Below are 19,983 nucleotides of genomic sequence, written 5' to 3'. Positions count from 1 at the left end.
AGTCGATCAGTGAAACTAAGTAGTGAAATCAAGAAAAAAACGTGTAACGGTTTATCTAGTAACAGGTGTAATGATGACTACCCATAACAGACCCATACATAAAAATTCCTTCTGATATACAAAATAAGTGAGTTTTAAATAGGTAAGTTCTATAACCAACTCTCCCCCTTTATTCGTACTTTTTCAGGTAACTCTGGAGTTTTTCACCCTGGGTCTAATCACAGACTCGAGGGGACACATCCTGTGAACCACCATATCCCCCAAGGCATCCATTCCTTGGGTGATCACCTTCATTTATGTTGTAATCCTTGATGTCTTATCCTTGATGTCTTATCTGGTTTTTTCTCTTCTGGTCTCTCTTTCTCCTCTTGTCTCCCTCAGTCACAATGCCCCTCTCAGAACCCATCCCCTCACCTCTGCTTACTACCATCTCCCGTAGAATGTTTTGAGTTTTTTTTTTCTTTTTTAAGTAAACTCTACCCTCAACGTGGGGCTCGAACTCATGACCCTGAGATCGAGTCACACGCTCTACCAACTGAGTCAGCCAGGCGCCCCTAGAATGTTCTGTTTTTACAGCCAGCTCAAGAAAGCAACACATGCTTCCAGTTGCTCATAATAATCACCCAGTTTCAATGTATAGAAACAAATTACAATCAGACCTTAAAAAGCCTGATCTTTTCACACAGGTTTACCGAAGAGCTGGCCACAGTGAATAACTGCATGGAGGTTCCGGTGTTAGGTCTGTGCTACTACGAGCCATGCAGTAGCCTTTGGGCCAAAGCGATCAAACTCTGACCTGGGTACTGGCTCAAAGACTTGGTATCAGCTCGCCAATTGTCACTGTTGCTAGTGACACCATAAACACAAGGTATCACTGGGTTATAGGGCTGGGGATTTATTAAGGCTGGGGCCCCACTCCACCACAAAGATGACATGCCCCCCCCCCCCCGCCAACGGTGGCAGATAAATAAAGCCCCAACCCAATGCCCACACACACCTGTCCAGTAACTATTGTGCAACCAGACATTGGTTAGCAGAGCTGGGCCTCTCTCGGAAGCTCACCCTTTCACTTTTCAGGGGGCCCGGGGTACCAGTTACATCATTCAAGGAGAGCACTTCTCTTATTTCACCAGTGCTTAACAACAAACGCTGCACTTTTATCGGCAAGTAAGTCATAAAAAGTGCCTGATGTATCCTTTACGTTTCTGAATCCTAAAGGGTTTTTAAATGGATTTTTTGGCAATTTGGGGTTCGCAGAGAAACTGATGAGAAGGTACGTTTTCCACATACCTCCTCAACATCCCCCTCCAGATTTCCTCTATGAACACCTTGGGTCACTGCAGTACATTTGTTACAATGGAGGAGCCAATATTCATAAGTTATTATTCACTCAAGTCCACAGTTCACATCAGGGTTCACTCTGTGTTGTGGAGATTTTAACAAACGTCCAAGGTTTTCCCCCTTTACAGTACGTGCTGAAGAGCAATAAATTACCTTACCTCAAGACAATTCTAGGGAGCGCCTGGGTGGCTCAGTCGGTTGAGCGTCTGACTTCAGCTCAGGTCATGATCTCATGGTTTGTGAGTTCGAGCCCCGCGTCGGGCTCTGCACTGACAGCTCAGAGCCTGAAGCCTGTCTGGGGCACCCAGGTGGCTCAGTCGGTTGAGCGTCCGACTTGGGCTCAGGTCATGGTCTCACTGTCTGTGCGTTCAAGGCCCGCGTCGGGCTCTGTGCTGACAGCGCGGAGCCTGGAGCCGGCTTCCGATTCTGTGTCTCCTTCTCTCTCTGCCCCTCCCCTGCTCATGCCCTGCCTCTCTCTGTCTCAAAAATAAAAACATTAAAAAAATTAAAAAAAAAAAAGATGGGTTTCTTTTGGGGGTGCCTGGGTGGCTCAGTCAGTTGAACGTCCAACTTTGGCTCAGGTCATGATCTCACGGTTCATGAGTTCGAGCCCGGCATCGGTCTCTGCGCTGACAGCTCAGAGCCTGGAGCCTGCTTCAGATTCTGTGTCTCCCTCTCTCTCTGTCCTTCACCCGCTCGTGCTCTGTCCCTCTCTCTGTCTCTCAAAAATAAACATTAAAAATTTCTTTTTTTAAATTAAGAAAAAAGACAATTCGAACTGCTTTAGCTTCGTAAGAGGAAGTTTCGTAGGATTATAATGTAAATCGTTTTTAATGATTCTTGGTTTCAAAGACCGGCTCCCTGACAGCCCACAAACATATTCAACTTTGATCACCTGCAAACCAACCGTTCGAGACTCTCAAACCTCCAGCACGCCTCCCACCTTGAAAGGGGTCTGAAGAAATTGCTGGACCGCAAAGCGAAAAATAAGAAAAACCGCCTCCGAAAAGACACCTGACGAGTTGCAACTGGTCGGGCTGCGGACAACTCAGACTGGAGAGGTTTATAAAAGCAGCGTGGCCATGAGAAAGCAGAGCAGCGTGAGAGAAGCAGCATCAGGAGACAGAAAAGACGAGGAAGAAGAACATTAGGAAAAGGAAGGCGGGGCAGGGCAGGCACCGTCACAATCACGAGTGGCATGCGGAGACGAGATGGGCAGAGCGACTGCGATGGACAGCCAGCTACACATAAGAGAAGAGTGAGGTGGACTTTTTATGAGGGGCTAAGTGAGGAAGGGCCAAATTCCATCTCAGTACCGTGACCCTTAAGTTGCCGAATGATTCTTCCAACTCAACGTGTCAACGGGAAAGCACCATTTTGCACATGGAAAGCTTGCTTTGCACGTAAGCGTGTAAAGATGGCACACCTTCCACCCACGGGAAATTCCCTCTGAAACCTGTTTCAAATCTTTTGGAAGGCTCAAGGGATAGGGTTTTGCTCCTGTATAATGATTAGATACACCCACTAGCTAGAGGCATAAATATGGTGAGATGCAAAATACTCTCCCTTTTTTCATTTTTACTTTATGAGTAAGTGTGAGGCAAAACTCAAATGATTTGATGCGTCCTGTTCTTGGAGGATTTGACATCTCACTGTAACTACTTCAGGAGAACACCAGAATCATTTTTCTGTTCATCAGAATCATTTGTTTCATCAGAATCCTTTCTCTCTTAGCTGGAATCTCCTTTTGACCCACACATGTAAGGAGTCTATTTAATAAGGATGCTGTCGTTCACTTGCAGGCAAAATTCTTAAGTGCTCATTTTTAGGAAATTGGGAAAACATCCTAAGAACTCAGACCTGGAATCGCTCCGTAATATTATTTTATCTTAAATGAGAAGAAAACTGTGTTTCAGATATACATCTGGTCTCTGGGTAGAGAAGGATCCACCAACTCGCAAATGTCAGCTTGCCAAGTGGCTCTCGTGCAAAAGCACACCAGTGGTTGCCTGAGGACGGGGGCACAGGGAAGAATGTACAGTAAAAGGGGCATGAGGAAACTCGGGGGGAGTGATAATGATATCCTACATCCTGCTGGTGGCAGTGGTTCCATGGGCATGTACATCTGCCCAAACTCCTCAAACCATATGCCTTGAGTGGATGCAATGTATTGTATATAAATGATATTCAACAAAGTGGATTTTATTTCATTTTAAATTTTTTAAATGTTTATTTATTATTGAGAGACAGAGAGACACAGAGCATGAGCAGGGGAGGAGCAGAGAGAGAGGGAGACACAGACTCCGAAGCAGGCTCCAGGCTCTGAGCGGTCAGCACAGAGCCCGATGTGGGGCTTGAATCCGCAAACTGCGAGATTATGACCTGAACTGAAGTCGGATGCTTACCCGACTAAGCCACCCAGGTGCCTCTCAATACAGTGGATTTTAATGAAGTGGATTTTAAATTATCTTGATCATTCCACAATGCACACGTATATCACATTATCATGTTGTACTCTTTAAACATTCACAGTTATATTTGTTAATGATTCCTTAATAAAATAGGAAAAGTTTGGATATTAAAAAGGGGACTCTAGCTAAAAAAAAAAAGGGGGGGTCTAACAAAGGCACACTGCTTTATCTGTAGATGCGGGTATAAACTTTCACCTCCTATTAGTTTGGCTGCTCGGTTTCTTTCCTTAGTGCGGTTATGTGTGCTTACTACACTGCAGAATTCCTTCCCAATTCCTTCCTTAAAGGAGGCAGAGCTTCTCGGGGCACCTGGGTGGCTCAGTCGGTTAAGCATCCAACTCTTGGTTTCAGCTCAGGTTATAACCTCACGGTTTGTGAGATGGAGCCCCACATCAGGCTCCATACTGACAGTGTGGAGCCTGCTTGGGATTCTGTCTCCCTCTCTCTCTGTCCCTCCCCTGCTTGCTCTCTACCTCTCTTTCTGTCTCTCAAAAATAAACACTAAAAAAAAAAAAAACAAACAAAAAAAAAGAGGCAGAGTTTCTTGTGGCCTAGAAGGAAAGGGCCTAGAATTTGAAAATTTGAATTGAGCCTGGCATGTGGAGATGTAGAATCGTCGACAAGGAGTTTAAAAAGGCTCCTTAGCTTCCAGAAGCTATTTGCTGAGGAACTTATCATTTTAATTATTTGAAACTAGTTATTTACAGGCTATTTCTTAGAAACTGTTGAAAAATACAAAATTGTGTTAATTCAAATGCCTAAATCCACCACTATAGCTCAGGGATACAGAAATGTTTGGACTTCATGATTTGTATGTGTGTGCCCGTGTGTGCTCTGTAGTCTCTAAGAAACCTGGTGGGGGGTGGGGGTGGGCGGGGGGACACCTATTACTTCCCTTCACCTAGACACCTGAAAGTGCAGATGACTGATTATGCCCAGGCAGACACGAGCAATCAGATTCACGAACAAGACCGATGTGTAAAACTAGACCTGGCAGAGATGCACTGAAAAACCAATCCTTGATGTCTTCCTAATAAATCACACGTTTCAAATTTGACAGGAGTCAAGCGATCTTATCCACACTCTAAAACTGAAACTGAATAGCAAGACTTAATTGATCAAATACAGAAATTTAGTTTTGTACTATCCTCGTCAAAATCACCTTGACGATAAAACCTGTGTGTGCCCAGCTATCATTTTCTTAGTATTGAAAAATAAATTTAAAACCCCGTGGATATTACAGGGGCGGCCGGGTGGCTCAGTCAGTTGAGCATCCGACTTTGGCTCAGGTCATGATTTCATGATTTATGGGTTCGAGCCCCACATCGGGTTCTGTGTGGACAGCTCGGAGCCTGGAGCCTGCTTCGGATTCTGTGTCTCCCTCTCTCTCTGCCCCTCCCCGACTCATGCTCTCTCTCTCTCTCAAAAATAAATAAACATTTAAAAAAAAAATATATATATATATATATTCCAAGACATGAAATGTTACACAGGCATAATCACAAGAATTTGTAATATCCAGAAGGGCTTTTTTAATGTTTATTTATTTATATATGTATATAAACATATATATAAGTGTGTGTGTGTGTGTGTGTGTGTGTATATATATATATGATCCAGAGTGTTTTTATGTGGGTAAATAAAACATGAATTCTTTTTTTTTAAGTTTATTTACGTATCTTGAGAGAAAGAGAGAGCACAAACGGAGGAAGGGCAGAGAGAGAGAGAGAGAGAGAAAGAGAGAGAGAGAGAGAGAGAGAGAGAGAGAGAATCCCAAGCAGGCTCCACACTTTCAGCACAGAGCCCAGCACAGGGCTCGATCCCACAAACCGTGAGATCATGACGCGAGCCGAAATCGACAGTCAGACGCTCACCCGACTGAGCCCCCCAGGCGCCCCCGTAAAACATGAATTCTTTCTACAGCAGGGAAGCACTGACAACAAAGACTTATTTTGATGGTTCTTTTTCTAGGTTTCGCTGCGTTTAAAAACCAGTACACGTGTACCTTCTGTGCATTTTATATCTCTACTAGCTCAAAAATGAAGTGCAAGCAAATCTCACCAGTTTAAATACACAGGAGGCCCGGTTTTCGGGAGACAGAATACTGCAGGAAGCCAGGAAGAGCTGGCCGCTGTCTGACATTAGCAGGCGATAATAAGAAACAGGAGCAAAGACTACTTAAGAACACACCCCTAGGCAAGGGTACAATTTTCTCATTTGTTCAGATGGTAAGCCCTTGGCAATGCGTATCCATATTCATTGTTTCACGTAGCTTTAGCTTTGCTGGGGCCCTGGCTGTAGGGAAGGGACGATGTCGTGTTCACGGGTTTACGCGTCTATGCAGCCCACGTGGTCTCTGAACCTATCTTGTTTAATTCCGTTCTACCGGTGGCCTTTCTCTATTGAGTAACACCAGCTCTCCATACCCCACACGGGCTCTGGAAAGCAGCCTCCCTGCCCATGCCAGGCAGAAAAGACCTGGCCCGGTCCAGGCTGGGGTAACCCTAACACCGGCCAACCGGGTAAGGGGAAGACACGGTGGCGGATGCACGTGATGATGTGGATACACGCAGAGCCCAGAAAAAGAAATGTGGGCAGAGTCAACTGGACTGAGAAGAGTGACCCTGCCAGTGACACAGACACACAGGCAACGAACACACAAAGAAACGAGGAATGAAGAAATGAACAAGGGCACGGAGAGAAACAAGCTTAAGAATTCATCTAATGGTGCCAGGTGAGAATGACCGTGTGTGCATGTTTTGTTTTAATGACGCCATACTGCCAGCATTTGCTACAATTTGCTTACTTCCTACTGAAGTTTGGAAGCAGATGCAGTCTTTAAAACTTCCTTCCCCAAACTTTAACAGGTATCCCAGTTTGTGAAGTAAAAAATACTCATATGCAACAATAGCTGTGATCATGGTCTTCCAGACAAGCATTTGGAAAGACTCTTATAAAGCCACTGTTCGTGTCTGTGACCACAGGCAGTCTGACACGCCTTGCCACTTGCCCCACAGGCCAGGGGAAATTAAACTGAGGGCTAGATGCACGCAAGAGGTTCCCCACCACTGACGCTCAATTTCAATAAAGCAAACGAGATGACAAATTCCTGTACTACTCCCAGCTGGTTATTTTTTAAAGATTTTATTTTTTTAAGTAATCTCTCTACTCGGGGGGGGGGGGGGGGCTCAAACTTACAACCCCAAGATCAAGAGTCACATGCTCTGCCGACTGAGCCAGCTAGGCGCCCCTTCTCTCAACTGTTTTGATATGAAATTAGGAAATACTTGGCCTTTTTGGTATCCTTTAGAATAGTAAATATACTTCCACCATAAAAGTCTGTTCTCTATTTTTTAAATGTTTATTTTTGAGAGGGGGGGGGAAGGGAGAGAGACAGCGTGAACAGGGGAGAGTTGGAGACAGAGGGAGACCGAGGATCCCAAGGGGCCTCTGTGCTGACAGCACAGAGCCTGATGCAGGGCTCGAACTCACGAACCGGGAGATCATGACTTGAGCCGAAGTCAGACGCTTAAACGACCGAGCCACCCGGGTACCCCCAAAAGTCTGTTCGTTTGAGGGACAGGCCAACAAAAAGTTCGTAACTGTGAAGGGTTTTTAATTAGGAAATAAAAACTTGCCTACATATGTAGGACTTAACGCTTCAAACTGCAACTCCAACATTAACATGTTATATGACCTGAGGGGCAGATGCTTGAACTCTCTGAGCCTCATAAAATGAAGGGGAGTGGGTCCTGACAGCCCTTTATAGTGTGGCAATTTTTTTAATGTTCATCGATTTTGGGGGAGGGGGCAGAAAGTGGGACAGAGGCTCCGAAGCGGGCTCTGCATTGACAGCAGTGAGTCTGATGTGGGCGCTCAAACCCATGAACCATAGAGATCGTGATCCGAACCAAAGTTGGACTCTCAACTGAGTCACCCAGGTGCTCCTCTGGCGTGGAAATTCTATTACTCAAGTTGGAGAAGGAGACATGTTAAAGAGCTCACATGATGAGGCCACCAGATAGTTCTCTAACTCCCCGGCACTATTCCCATTTCATTTCTATGACCAGGACTTCTCTCTAGAGATGCAACGATTATTCAGAAACTCTTTTGGTAAAGTTAAGAAAAACAAAAACAAAAACAAAAACAACTCAGACTACATTTAGAAGCTGGAGATTTTGCAATGGACTTGAGTCTGCCATTGGAAAAAAAAAAAAACACAAAACCAACACTACATTTTAAAAAGAGATACAGAACACTGTCACCAATTTCTGGGTGGTGGGTTAGAGCTGATTTTTATATTCTTTAGGCTTTGCTGTATTTTCTGAGTTTCCCAGACAATGTGAAAGTACCGCTATTATCATTAAAAGCTTGGATTTTTGAAGGGATTAGTGCATTCTTGCAAGTTTCGTCAGATCTCTCAGTTCTAGTCTAAAATCATTGGGGGGGGGGGGGAGGGTCCAAAATCAGTATCACAATGCGTGCCCATACCCAGTGGTTGATCACCTGAGGGGCTGACTGCTGCGGAGTCATGACATAATTATTATACTCAGAATCTATGGCTCCCAGACCTATGTGGAAATCAAAACATGCATTTTATCTAAATAACATTTCTTTTTTTTTTCCCCCCTAGCATCTTGGCCCTTGAGAATCATGGTTAAAATTCCTTTCCAATTTAAAGTAAATGAAATGAAACATGAAGTCCTCCTTCTCCCCCCCCCCCCCACACACAAAATTGCTTGCCAGACAAAATATGATTGCTATTGGGCTGGTTTTTATTTTTCCTCTTGTTATGCTTAAGAATACAACACGTCAAAAGTTAAAATAAATATTTAGCTGTCGAAACAAAACACACCCCCCCATATGGAAAACACAAGTATAAGTTTGATGACATTTATTTAAAAACAACTTCCATAGCAAAAACAAATGTCTAAATTGTTTAAGGAGGTGACAAAACCGAATGCTGTCAGTACTAAGCTTAGGACTAAGTAAGTCCTAAGAAAGGTAAAAGGATGAGACGCAGAAAGATATAAACACAGTTCGGTAACCTCCCGTTTCATGGTTATCAAAACAGCGTCTGGAAAAATTCAAGAAAGACAGAAAACGAAGTTCTCCAAAACAACCACTACAGGGCTTAGTTTGGGAAGATCTCTAGCACAAGTTCTCAGTCGAGCTCAGCTCTCCCCACTGGAAGAAAGTACAGGGATTCACCTCCCCGTTCTCTACCTGAGTATAACCCATCATCTACGACATGTGACCTCTGAAATCACTTGTCATCCAGGACCCGTTACTCACCTTTTTGCAGCCTGCTCAACTCCCGCCCGCCCCACATCCTTCACCAACCCCAAAATGTAGAGAAAGCAGCAAGGGACACCGGCTTCGTCATGGGACTTACGTTCAAATCTCAACTCGGCCACTTAGTTGTGCAATCTTAGGTTACTTTGCTAACCTCATCTGCGAGATGTGCGCCGTTACTTTGCAGAGCTGCTGTGAGGATCCAATTACATAACGGCTGTGAGTCCAACTAGTGTATTTTCTAGAACTACAGCAGGCCTTCGAGTAATGTCAGTTCCCTTTCTCCCCCTACTCCTGGCCACTTACTTCCAAGTACGATCAGATTTAACGTTCATGGCTTTAATTACTCTCAAGCAAACTCAATGGTATATAGGACATGTAGTAATTTTAATTTTGTTAAGATTTTGAATGGAGCCTGCCACAAGGGAGACAGTATGACGGTGTGCTCAAAACCCATGAACTTCTGAGGAGTAAGATGATCTTAATTTTGATGTCTGCCTCCAACCCGGACCAGCTGTAAGGCCTCGAGAAGTCACATTGCCTCTCTGCGCCTGGTTCCTCGTTTATAAAATGAAGGGAATACTGAACGTATACCAGTGCCTGGCATTAGAGTAGGGCCCGTAGATGGTAGCTCTCGCTGGTCTTTAACTATTCAGGTCAATGGACTCATCTGTTTGTAGACCAGTCGAGTGAGCTCAGCCAACGTGAAATATCACATCAAGACACCGTTCCTGTTTTCTAGTCTCCGGAGGTTACGTTTTACTGCATCTTGTAGAGGGAATTACGTCAACCTCAGCGCTACTGACATTTCGGGGCAGATCGTTCTTTGTTGCAGGGGCCTGCCGCCTGCGGTGGAGAGAATGTTTAAGCAGAATCCGTGGCCTCCACCCGCTACACACCAGCAGCACGCCGCATCCCAATTCATGACAGCCAAAAATGTCTCCAGACATTGTTCAATGCCCCGTGGGGGACAAAACTGCCCTAGTTAAAAACCACTGGGCAGGCACGATCCACAAACAGAGGGATGTGCAAAGATCTCAGGAGGTAACCCTGCAGGAGGGCGAGGGTTTACTCCAGCTACTATTCAGTATCATTCACACTCTTCTGGGCTTCATCATCCGTCATCCATAATTCAAAGGTGACCACAGAACAGTAATTTTGTTTGGCCCCATTTGCCGTCAGAAGATGCTTTTAAGTCACAGGAAGGACTGCTGGCCCGGCCGCTGCGTCCTCACTACTCCGCACAGTGCTATAAAATGCCCAACTTAAATATCAGGAAGTCCGCTGTGTCCTATGTACTTCACATAAAACGTATCTTCTTTAAAAAGGCCATAGACCTTAAGATCCTGAAGACGAATTACAAACCATATTACCCAAAAGGAAAAAAGTGCGTCTTAGTTGGCTAAGAGGAGGTACTGTGTAGACAATGAATAAATGCCCTGGCAAGAAACGACGGCACTGTGTGCGTGGTCAAAGCATGTTTAACGTATACAAAGTGCTATATTAATGTCCAAGACTCTGGCCACCTCCTGATTATGTACCACAAATTCATTGTCTATTGTCTGTTTTAGTAACTGCCCCCAGAAGGTGAAACCGTTTCTTACCTACTGTGGATGAACCTAGCACAGAGCCTCTGGCACAAGCGGTAACTCAGTAAATGTTGGCTGAATAAATGGATGGCCATATATTCTGCTTAATTAAGTAATCCGTTGACAAAAACAAAACAGAACCAAAAAAAAAACACCCACTTTTTTTTTTTTTTTTGCTCCTGTCCCAACAGGAGCTGAAAGAAAAGATCTTCCAAGAGAAAATAATTACAGTCTACTCCCTTTTACCCCAAATCCAAACAACTGGAGAGTCCAACGAACCAAAAAAATTTTGTAGGCAAAAGTTGGGGAAAGCAGCCAAATAGATAAGGCCTAAAGTTCAAGCAAGCACAAACATTTGTTCAACTCCCAATGCTGCTGGCACCGAAGGGGGAAAGGGAGGGGTTCAGGGCAGAAGGGAACCCGGAGGTGGAAAGCAGGAAAACAGGGCTCAGCTTCGGTAGGTCAGCCTCCACTCCCTCAACAAACTGGTATTTCTTTTAATGTCAAAACTTTAGGAGTGGGGCACCTGGGTGGCGCAGTCGGTTGAGCGTCCGACTTCAGCCAGGTCACGATCTCGCGGTCCGTGAGTTCGAGCCCCGCGTCGGGCTCTGGGCTGATGGCTCAGAGCCTGGAGCCTGTTTCCGATTCTGTGTCTCCCTCTCTCTCTGCCCCCCCCGCCCCCCCCCCCCCGTTCATGCTCTGTCTCTCTCTGTCCCAAAAATAAATAAACGTTGAAAAAAAAACTTTAGGAGTGAGGGTCAATTTCTTCCACAAAGGCTTCATTCTTCAAATGGCTATAAGCAAAATCTTCAAGAATGCTCAGAAAGATACTTGACCATTTTTGTTAATTGCTCTAATCTCTTCATCTTCCCTCCCCCCCCCACCCCCACCAGTCCCGTGGGGCAGACAACACGTTCTCCAAAAGCTGGGCAAAGACACCCATTTACTCTTTTTGTCTACAGGAACTTAAGTCCCCACTACCCATCAACACATTTCCATCTGTAAGATTTGACCACTCCTAACAGTCTATTCATAAGAGAAAAAACAATCAGACTTAAATTGTATTCCTAAATGCACGCGTTTTAGCCGGCATACAGGATGTGTATCGGAGTAACACAGAAATGCTGCACAGAACAGTGCTTACTTAAACGCATTTTTGCCTGAGACCAAAAATCTCTATTTTCACTTAAACATTTCCAGTTTAGTATTTCCAGTAAATAAATCAAGTAATTATTTAAGTGGTCCATTCCTTTGGTAGACATTAAATTAGCTCCAATGCACTGGTATCCTCCAAGAGGAATTTTACCAGTTTAAATCTTATACGAAATTTTCTTTTCAACTTTCACTCAAAAATCCAGACTTGGTCGAAAAAAAACAGCTTTACTTCTCCAAAAATTCAATATGGGAATGGTAGCATAGAATTTCAAAAACCATATATGGTTACAGAACCTATATGGGAGCCTTAGACTATATACTTATTGTGAGGCGGTTTGCACAAATCATGGCCTATCTAACCAATTTCCTGTTGCGTAAAGATTATATTTGCTCTTAAAAATGTTAAATAACCATTTTTTAAAGACTGAAGGTAAAAAGTAGATTGGAACCTTATGTAACCGAAATGGGAAAGCACATATAGCCCCGCCACATTAAAGGCATATGCCTTTCTAGTATGTATTCCTCTTCAAGCAAATATGAGCATGAGTTTCCAAAGGCAAAGCTACCATCCCAGAAGCCCTTGCTTCTTCAGTGTGAAGAGTGGGGGAGGGTTCTCTTCCCAGAGAAGATGAGCTGGGGAGGGAAAGACTTTACAAAATTCCAAGGGACTCATAATTTAAACTTCTGCTATTCTGCAAAGGTTCGCACTTCCAAAGAACAACATCAAATTTACATTAAAACCCTCTTAATCAAGATAACTAAAAAAAAAAAAATTATTCCTACTGCTCTATAAGCTTGCCATAGATTTGATAACCCAGGGAAGAATTACAGGCAATTACAAAATGATGGCTCCAATTAGGAAAACTGGATCCATTCCAAATTCAAATCAAAGGGGGCTCAGATAATCCCGATGGGATCATTGAAACGAATATAGGGAACTACCAGCAAAGGCATACGTTTTTTCTATTTCTCCCTCTCCTAAAAGCCAAACTAAATGCTACAACGACGTATCCCTTGCCCTTCAGGAAATTAAAAAACCAAACCTGGAGTCCCCTTTATAAACCTTGGTCCCTTCTTTCCCCAAGGGGCCTCCCTGGCACAGGGTTTTATAGTAAAGGGCAATCCAAACAAACCTGACGAACTCGCACAGTTCCCAATGCAGAAAATGATCTAGCACTGAACACGAACCACACACAGTCTTCCCTTGCTGATTTTCAAACCTCTACCTAGTCCTGGACGGCTGAGAAGAGGCCGCGAGGAATGGAAGAGAAAGAGGAGGAATGGAAAAGAAAGAGGAGGAATGGAAGAGAACCAGAAACTTCGAAAGCAGAAACCTCTCTTCCAGCACCTAGAACAGACAGCACCTTGGAGCGATTTCACGCTTTTTGAGACGGAAAGGTCACACCCTGCAGTTTTGAAAATCCACCTTCTAAGGCTCACCCCACGTGACAGAACCTTCCTCCGGCTTCTCCAGGTTCCACGCTGGAGCTGAAATCCCCACTGTCCCCACCCCCATTCGCCAACCCCCCCTCCCCCCGCCATCCCCCCAAGAGGGAAGAACCGCTGCGGGCCCTCCCGGCCCTCCTCACTCCCTCTGCACCCCACCCCCAACTCCTCCAAACGCCCCCCCAGCATCCCCGTCGAGAAAGCCCGGCGAGCCCGCTCACCTCCACGCCCGCGCGTCCCCACCCCCGCCCTCTCCGTTGTGCGAAGCCGGGCAGGTTCCCCCCCTCGCCGCCTTCCCATCCCCGCCACCCCGGAGGAGCGCGCCGAGGGGGGCCCCCGGCCTCACCCGCCCGCGCCCCACAGCCACCCCGGCCGAGAACGCCCAGGGTGCCCCCACCTCGCCCCGCCCCCACCGCCCTCCAGCCTCGGTGGGAAAATCAGGGGCCCCTTCCCCCTTCCCCACCCCGCGCCCCGCTCCCCACCATTCCGCGGAGGACGCACCGGGAGCCCCCTGGGCACGCCCGCTCCCCCGCCCCCACGCCCGCCACCCCCGGTGGCGCGAGCCCGGGGCGGCCGAGGCACGCACCCGCGGGGACCCCGCGGCCCCCACCCCGGCCGGCCGGCCCGCCGAGGCCCGAGGCCGCAGGTACCGACCGCGGCAGGCCGGGCGGCCGGGGCGGCGGCGGCGGGGCAGGAGGGCGGCCGCTCCCCCGGGCCGCGGGGCCGGCGGGCGGGAGGCGCACACGCACGCACACGCGGAGAGAAAGCGGGCTTACTGCCTGGCGATGCTCGCCCGCGCAGCTGTCTCGGCGGCGGCCGCTGCCTGCACCGAGGCCGAGGCGCGGCGGCGGCGGCGGCGGTGGCGGCGGCGGTGGCTGCGGACTGAGCCCCCTGGGCCGGGCGCTGGATGTAGGGCGCGGGAGGGGCGCGAGGGGAGGGGCGCGCGGGGGAGGCGGGGAGGGGGCGGGCGCGCGCGCGGGGGCGGGGCGCGGCGCGCGCTGCCCGGGCTCTGCCCGCGGGGGCTGCGGGGCGCGGCGCGCGCGCGGGAGCCGGCCCGGCGCGGGGGCGGGGGTGTCACGCACCCAGCGCGGCCACGTGCCCCCCGCTTCGGGAGCGGCCCTGCTGCCGACGCGGCGCGGGTGCGCGGGGAAGGTGGCCGCGGGGAGGCGGGGGCGAGGGCTCCCCGGGAGGGGCGGCTCTGGCCAGGAGACCGAAGGGAGGGAGGGCTGGGGGCGCCCGGCGCCCCCCCCCCCCCCCCCAGTGCTGCAGCCCTCGAAGCCGGCGGGGAGTCACGAGTCACTGCAGGCAGCCGCGGCCAGGGCAGGGGGTGGGAGCAACAAAGAGAGTCGAGCGAGCGAAGGTGGCCTCACCAGGGGCCTCCGCTAACCTGCGCACTCCCTGCAAAGCGGCAGGGGCCCCGGGGTGCGCCGGGTTTCGGTCCCGACTGCGGAACCCCGTGGTCCGAAACGCTGCCGAAGGACCCACCGGCGACCCTTCCCCTTGGTAGCAAGCCGGAGAGAGCGAAAGAAGCTCGATCCGTAATCCCAATACCACCATGCAGAGGGCTTTACATCACTCAGGAGAGCAATGATGGCAAAGCGGCACGTGGCTACTCATTCATTCACTCAACATTTGGTTTACTGAGCCCTCACCACGTGCCAAGCACCGTGCCAGGTGCTAGGGATAGAGTGCGGAGTCATGCGGATCACCATCCACCCTTCCCTGGGAGCTTGCAATCTAGTGGAGGAGACAGATGATAAAGAAGTGAGAAAATAATCAAATTTGGGATAATGCCGGTGCAGGAAAAGAAGAGTGTGCAAATTCTGTGGTTAGGAGAGGAGGAGGTGACATTTAAGCCGAGCCCTGAAAGTTAACGCCAGAAGCAACCGTGGAAAGAGCCAAGGAAAAGCATTCCAGAAAGAGGGAGCAGATGTATGAAGGCCGGAAAGAGGAGGCAACTCTTGATGCCTTGGAATTAAGAGGTGGTGATTGTGATTGGCACCAGCAGGGCCTGGGGTCGGGTGCAGAGCATAATATAAAGCTGGACAGGTTGGCAGGAGCCGGATCTCATACTACATCGTAGGCGATGGGCAGACCGTTTTATTCCCAAAACGAGGGAGGCCATTGAATGAATGGCTTTCTCCCAGGGCATGGCATGATCTCCTTGATATTTCTTTTACATTTGTTTTTCTTCGGAATAATTGTAAATTCACATACATTTGTAAGAACTAGTACAGGGAGGGGTTATGTCCCCCTTACCCAGCTTACCCCACTGCAGAACTATAGCCCAAGACCACAAAATACTGACCAATCTTATTCAGATTTGGCTGGTTGTACTTGTACTCGTGTGTGTGTTTAATTCTATACGATTTGATCACACGTCTAAGCTCATGTAGCCACCACCACAATCAAAATACAAAATAGTTCCATCATTACAAGGATCCGGCCTGTTGATCTTTTATAGCCACACCCAGTGCCCTAGTCCTCCGGGTCCGTGGCCACTGACAACCATTAATCTGCCCTTCATTTCTATAATTTTTTTTCTAGAATATTGTGTAAATGAATCATACAGTATGTAGCCTTTGGGGATTGGCTTTTTGCCCTCAGCTTAATTCCCTTGAGCTACATCCAAATTGTTGTGTGTATCCATAGTTCTTTTTTATTGCTGAGTACTATTCTGGGTCTGAGATATATATATATATATATATATATATATACACACACACACTTATATATTTATATATATTTATATTTATATAAATATATCTATGTATATTTGTATAAATATATGTATATATACATATAAATATTTGTATAAATATATATATATTTAATGCTTATATATTTTTGAGAGAGAGAGAGTGACAAGGGGAGGGGCAGAGAGAGAGGGAGACAGAGAATCCGAAGCAGGCTCTGTGCTGACAGCAGAGAGCCCGATGTGGGGCTTGAACTCACGAACTGTGACATCATGACCTGAGATGCCTTCGGCCACTTAACCAACTGAGCCACCCAGGCACCCCCATCTGATACATATTTTTAAAGATCGCTTGGCTTGGGATTTGATGGAACAGATTGAAGAGGAAATTGGAATTGGAGTAGAGACAGTATAGCGTGGACAATTGTTTTGAGACCTTTCACTGTACAGGGCAACTGAAGTCGAGTGGAATGAGAGGGACAAGAAGGGAGAAGAGAAGGTTCCCTCCTCTCTTTTGAATTTTGAGAGATGAGAGCATGTTTAGGAATAAGCAGGAGGGAGGATTAGCTGATGAGAGAGAAAGGCCTCCTAACGTCCCTGCCTAGGCAAGAGGAAATGAGAGCTCGATTTCACGCAGAGGTTGGGCCTTCCACCTGCTAAAAGGCATTCTCCACTGTAAGACCATGGATGTACATGCTGATCAGGGTGCCAGGTGGGGGTAGCTGGCTGGGCGTATAGATCAAGCCAATCCAGTCTGATGACTTCTCTTTTCTCTCGAGGTGCAGAAAATGGGTGCTGGCTTCCCTCTGGAGCGACCATAAGTCCTTGCAAAGTTCCCTTCTCTCTTCCTGGCGCCAGTGGCCTTGGGCCTTCCCTTTTCCCACTCCACGCCCTCAGAAGCACTGAAGTTTGGTCTTTGTGGATGGCAGAAGAGACTGGCTTTACCCTCGCTAGAAAAAGAAGCCGATCTGCCCTACCCTGATCCCAGAAGCCTCTGATAAACAGGCAACTAACTCCCCCAGTAAAATACCAGCCCAGCGTCCAGCCCCAGAGTAGCCAAGAGGCTCCCAAATATGGAAGGCTCTGAATGAAGGGCCCTCTCCCTGGAACCTCCTGGTCATTCTTCGGCGCTCAGTCAGCGTTATTTGTGGTTCATTTCTCAGAAGCCCCCTTTCTCCACCCCCTTCTTTTCTCCATCTTTTCTTCTTTCCTTCCCCTCCCTTCCTGCTCCCCCTTCTTTCCCCACCTCCACCGCTTCCTTCCGTCCTTCCTCCCTTCCACAGATATTCCTAGAGGGTACGAGGCAACGATCTCCCACATTGCTCCAGCTTGGTCTACGCGCAAGGCCAGTCCTGTCTGCCTCGTAACACTTCATCTCCTTGGATTTGAACTCAACGTCTGTGGGTCATGGAAACACATTGTTCCACTTAAAATATGTGGGGGGACTGTGTTGCAGAATAATCAAGTCCTTTGCTTTCTCTTCCAAAAGCACGATTGCAAAGCCGTCGAGAGTATATTGGTGTACCAGCGTGGTATTATGCAGGACAGTTTATATGCATCATTTTATTTAGTCTTTACGTTAGATTCTCATCCCCACTGTACAGATGAGAAGACTGAGGCTCAAAGAGGTTAAGCAACTCTGGAGCCAGGATTTAACACCGAGCAGCATGGCTCCAGAGCCCCCAGTCCAAGCCAGTATACTCCACTTCCAAAACAACGAAAGAGGAGAGAGTTAATCACCTTTACTATGGTCATCCAAAGTGGCCGATTCTTTCTGGTGAATGATTCTTGTTTCCAAAGTGCTGCCTAGTCCTTCATCTCAGTGACTTTTTCCTATCAGTGGAAGCCATGAAGTTCAAGTCTCTTCTTCCACAGGGGCCTCAAGCTGACAGACAATTGCCCCCTTTCGTGGTCATCACACACGGTGGCAACGGTGGAATCTGGTGCATCTGTCTCCCAGGGAGCACATCTACCTCTCTGGCCAGACTCGCCTCCCACTTCTTCCCTCTCAGACTCTATGGACCATCAGCCTGGGGTCTAGGGGGAACTTGAAAGACATCCTGTGCACTCCCCTCTGGAAAACTTGACTGCAGTTCCTTTGCCGAGAACAGTCTTTTTTTTTTTTTTTTTTAATTTTTTAATGTTTTTTAAATTTATTTTTGAGACAGAGAGAGACAGAGCAGGAGCAGGGGAGGGGCAGAGAGAGGGAGACACAGAATCCGAGGCAGGCTCCAGGCTCCGAGCCTTCAGCACAGAGCCCAACGTGGGGCTCAAACTCACGGACTGTGAGATCATGACCTGAGCCGAAGTCGGACGCTTAACTGACTGAGCCACCCAGGCACCCCTAGAGAACAGTCTTTTTTTTTTTTAATGTTTATGTATTTATTTTGAGAGAGTGGGGGCACATGCAAGTGGGGGAGAGGCAGAGAGAGGGAGAGAGAGAATCCTAAGCAGGCTCTGCGCTGTCAGCACAGAGCCCTACATGGGATCTCACAAACTGTGAGGTCGGGCAGAATTGATTTATACTGTTAGTATAGCAGGGAATCATGTACAGTCCTGATGCTTTCAAGGGGTCTGTTTCCCCCAACAGATCATAGACGTCTTGAGGGCAGACAATGTAGCTTTCCTGTTTATACTTCCAGTTTCTGGGAACACAGTAGGCATTAAATTAATATTAATTTTAAAAATCATTTCATTATGACAAAATGAAGACATATACCAAATAGAGAAAATAGTGTAATGAACTTACATGTACCCAGCACCCAGCTTTAACAATCGGCAACACATAACCAGTTTGGTTTCATTTACATTCCCCACCTATTCCCTCCAAGGCACACACACAGTGGGCTATTTTAAAGCAAATGCAACACATCATATTCCATCCAGAAATAATTTAGTATTCATTGCTAAAAGACAGAGACTGTCTTCTTTTCTTTTTAAGGTTTTATTTTTAAGTAATCTCTACATCCAACGTAGGGTTCAAACTTATAACCCCAAGATCAAGACTCACATGCTCCGCTCACTGAGCCAGCCAGCCTCCCCAACTTTCTTCCTTTGTTTTTTAACATAAGTGCAACATGATTATCACACCTCAAAGCAATGAGGTGTGATTCCTTACTATCAATAAATTCCTTACTATCAAGTAAAATTCCTTACTATCAATAAATACCTAGTCAAGATTCAGAATTCCCCGCCTGTCTCCCAAATGTGTTCTACAGTTTATTTATTCCAACCACGACATTTTTTAATGTTTATTTATTTTGAGAGAGAGAGAGAGACAGAGTGTGAGTGGGGGAGGGGCAGAGAGAGAGAGAGAGAGAGAGAGAGAGAGAATCCCAAGCAGGCTCTACACTGTTAGCGCAGAGCCCAACCCAAGGCTCGATCTCATGAACTGTGAGATCATGACCCAAGCCAAAATCAAGAGTCAGCCACTCAACCAACTGAGCCACCCAGGCAACCCCCCACCCAGGACATTTTTAAAGCTTCATTTATTATATTTGATTGATGTGTGTAGTTCATGGTTCTTGGATGAATGAATGAATGAATGAATGAACGAATGAATGAATCCTCCCTACCTTCTCTCACTAACACGTCTTCACTAGTCCAAATTCTACCCATTTTATTTTTTTATTTTTATTTTTTCAACGTTTATTTCTTTTTGGGACAGAGAGAGACAGAGCATGAACAGGGGAGGGGCAGAGAGAGAGAGGGAGACACAGAATCGGAAACAGGCTCCAGGCTCCGAGCCATCAGCCCAGAGCCCGACGCGGGGCTCGAACTCACGGACCGCGAGATTGTGACCTGGCTGAAGTCGGATGCTTAACCAACCGACTGCGCCACCCAGGCGCCCCCGTCTACCCATTTTACAAAGACTCATCTATCTGATGCCAGAATCTATTCAAGCTCCCCCAGCTAAAAGTAATCTGTCTCTTGCCTCATAACATTTTTCAAAATATCTGTTGCTCTTATTACATTTAATCTTGTATTAAGG

At 47.2% G+C, this 19,983-nt stretch overlaps 1 protein-coding gene across 1 annotated transcript in view; it reads right to left on the bottom strand.

Moving 5' to 3' along the window:
* The window catches only part of FHL1 (four and a half LIM domains 1), a 62,889-nt gene extending 48,693 nt beyond the window's left edge, over positions 1-14,196 (bottom strand). The window contains exon 1 of the mRNA XM_043570476.1: positions 14,074-14,196. The gene's annotated coding sequence lies outside the window, so the exon portion shown is untranslated. The remainder of the gene's footprint in view (positions 1-14,073) is intronic.
* Positions 14,197-19,983: the final 5,787 nt, after the last annotated feature.

The sequence above is a fragment of the Prionailurus bengalensis genome, chromosome X (genome assembly GCF_016509475.1).
Source record: "Prionailurus bengalensis isolate Pbe53 chromosome X, Fcat_Pben_1.1_paternal_pri, whole genome shotgun sequence".
In the NCBI taxonomy this organism is placed as follows: Eukaryota; Metazoa; Chordata; class Mammalia; order Carnivora; family Felidae; genus Prionailurus; species Prionailurus bengalensis.
The sequence above is the reverse complement of the archived record's forward strand: the minus strand, read 5'-3'. Positions and strand labels throughout refer to the sequence as shown.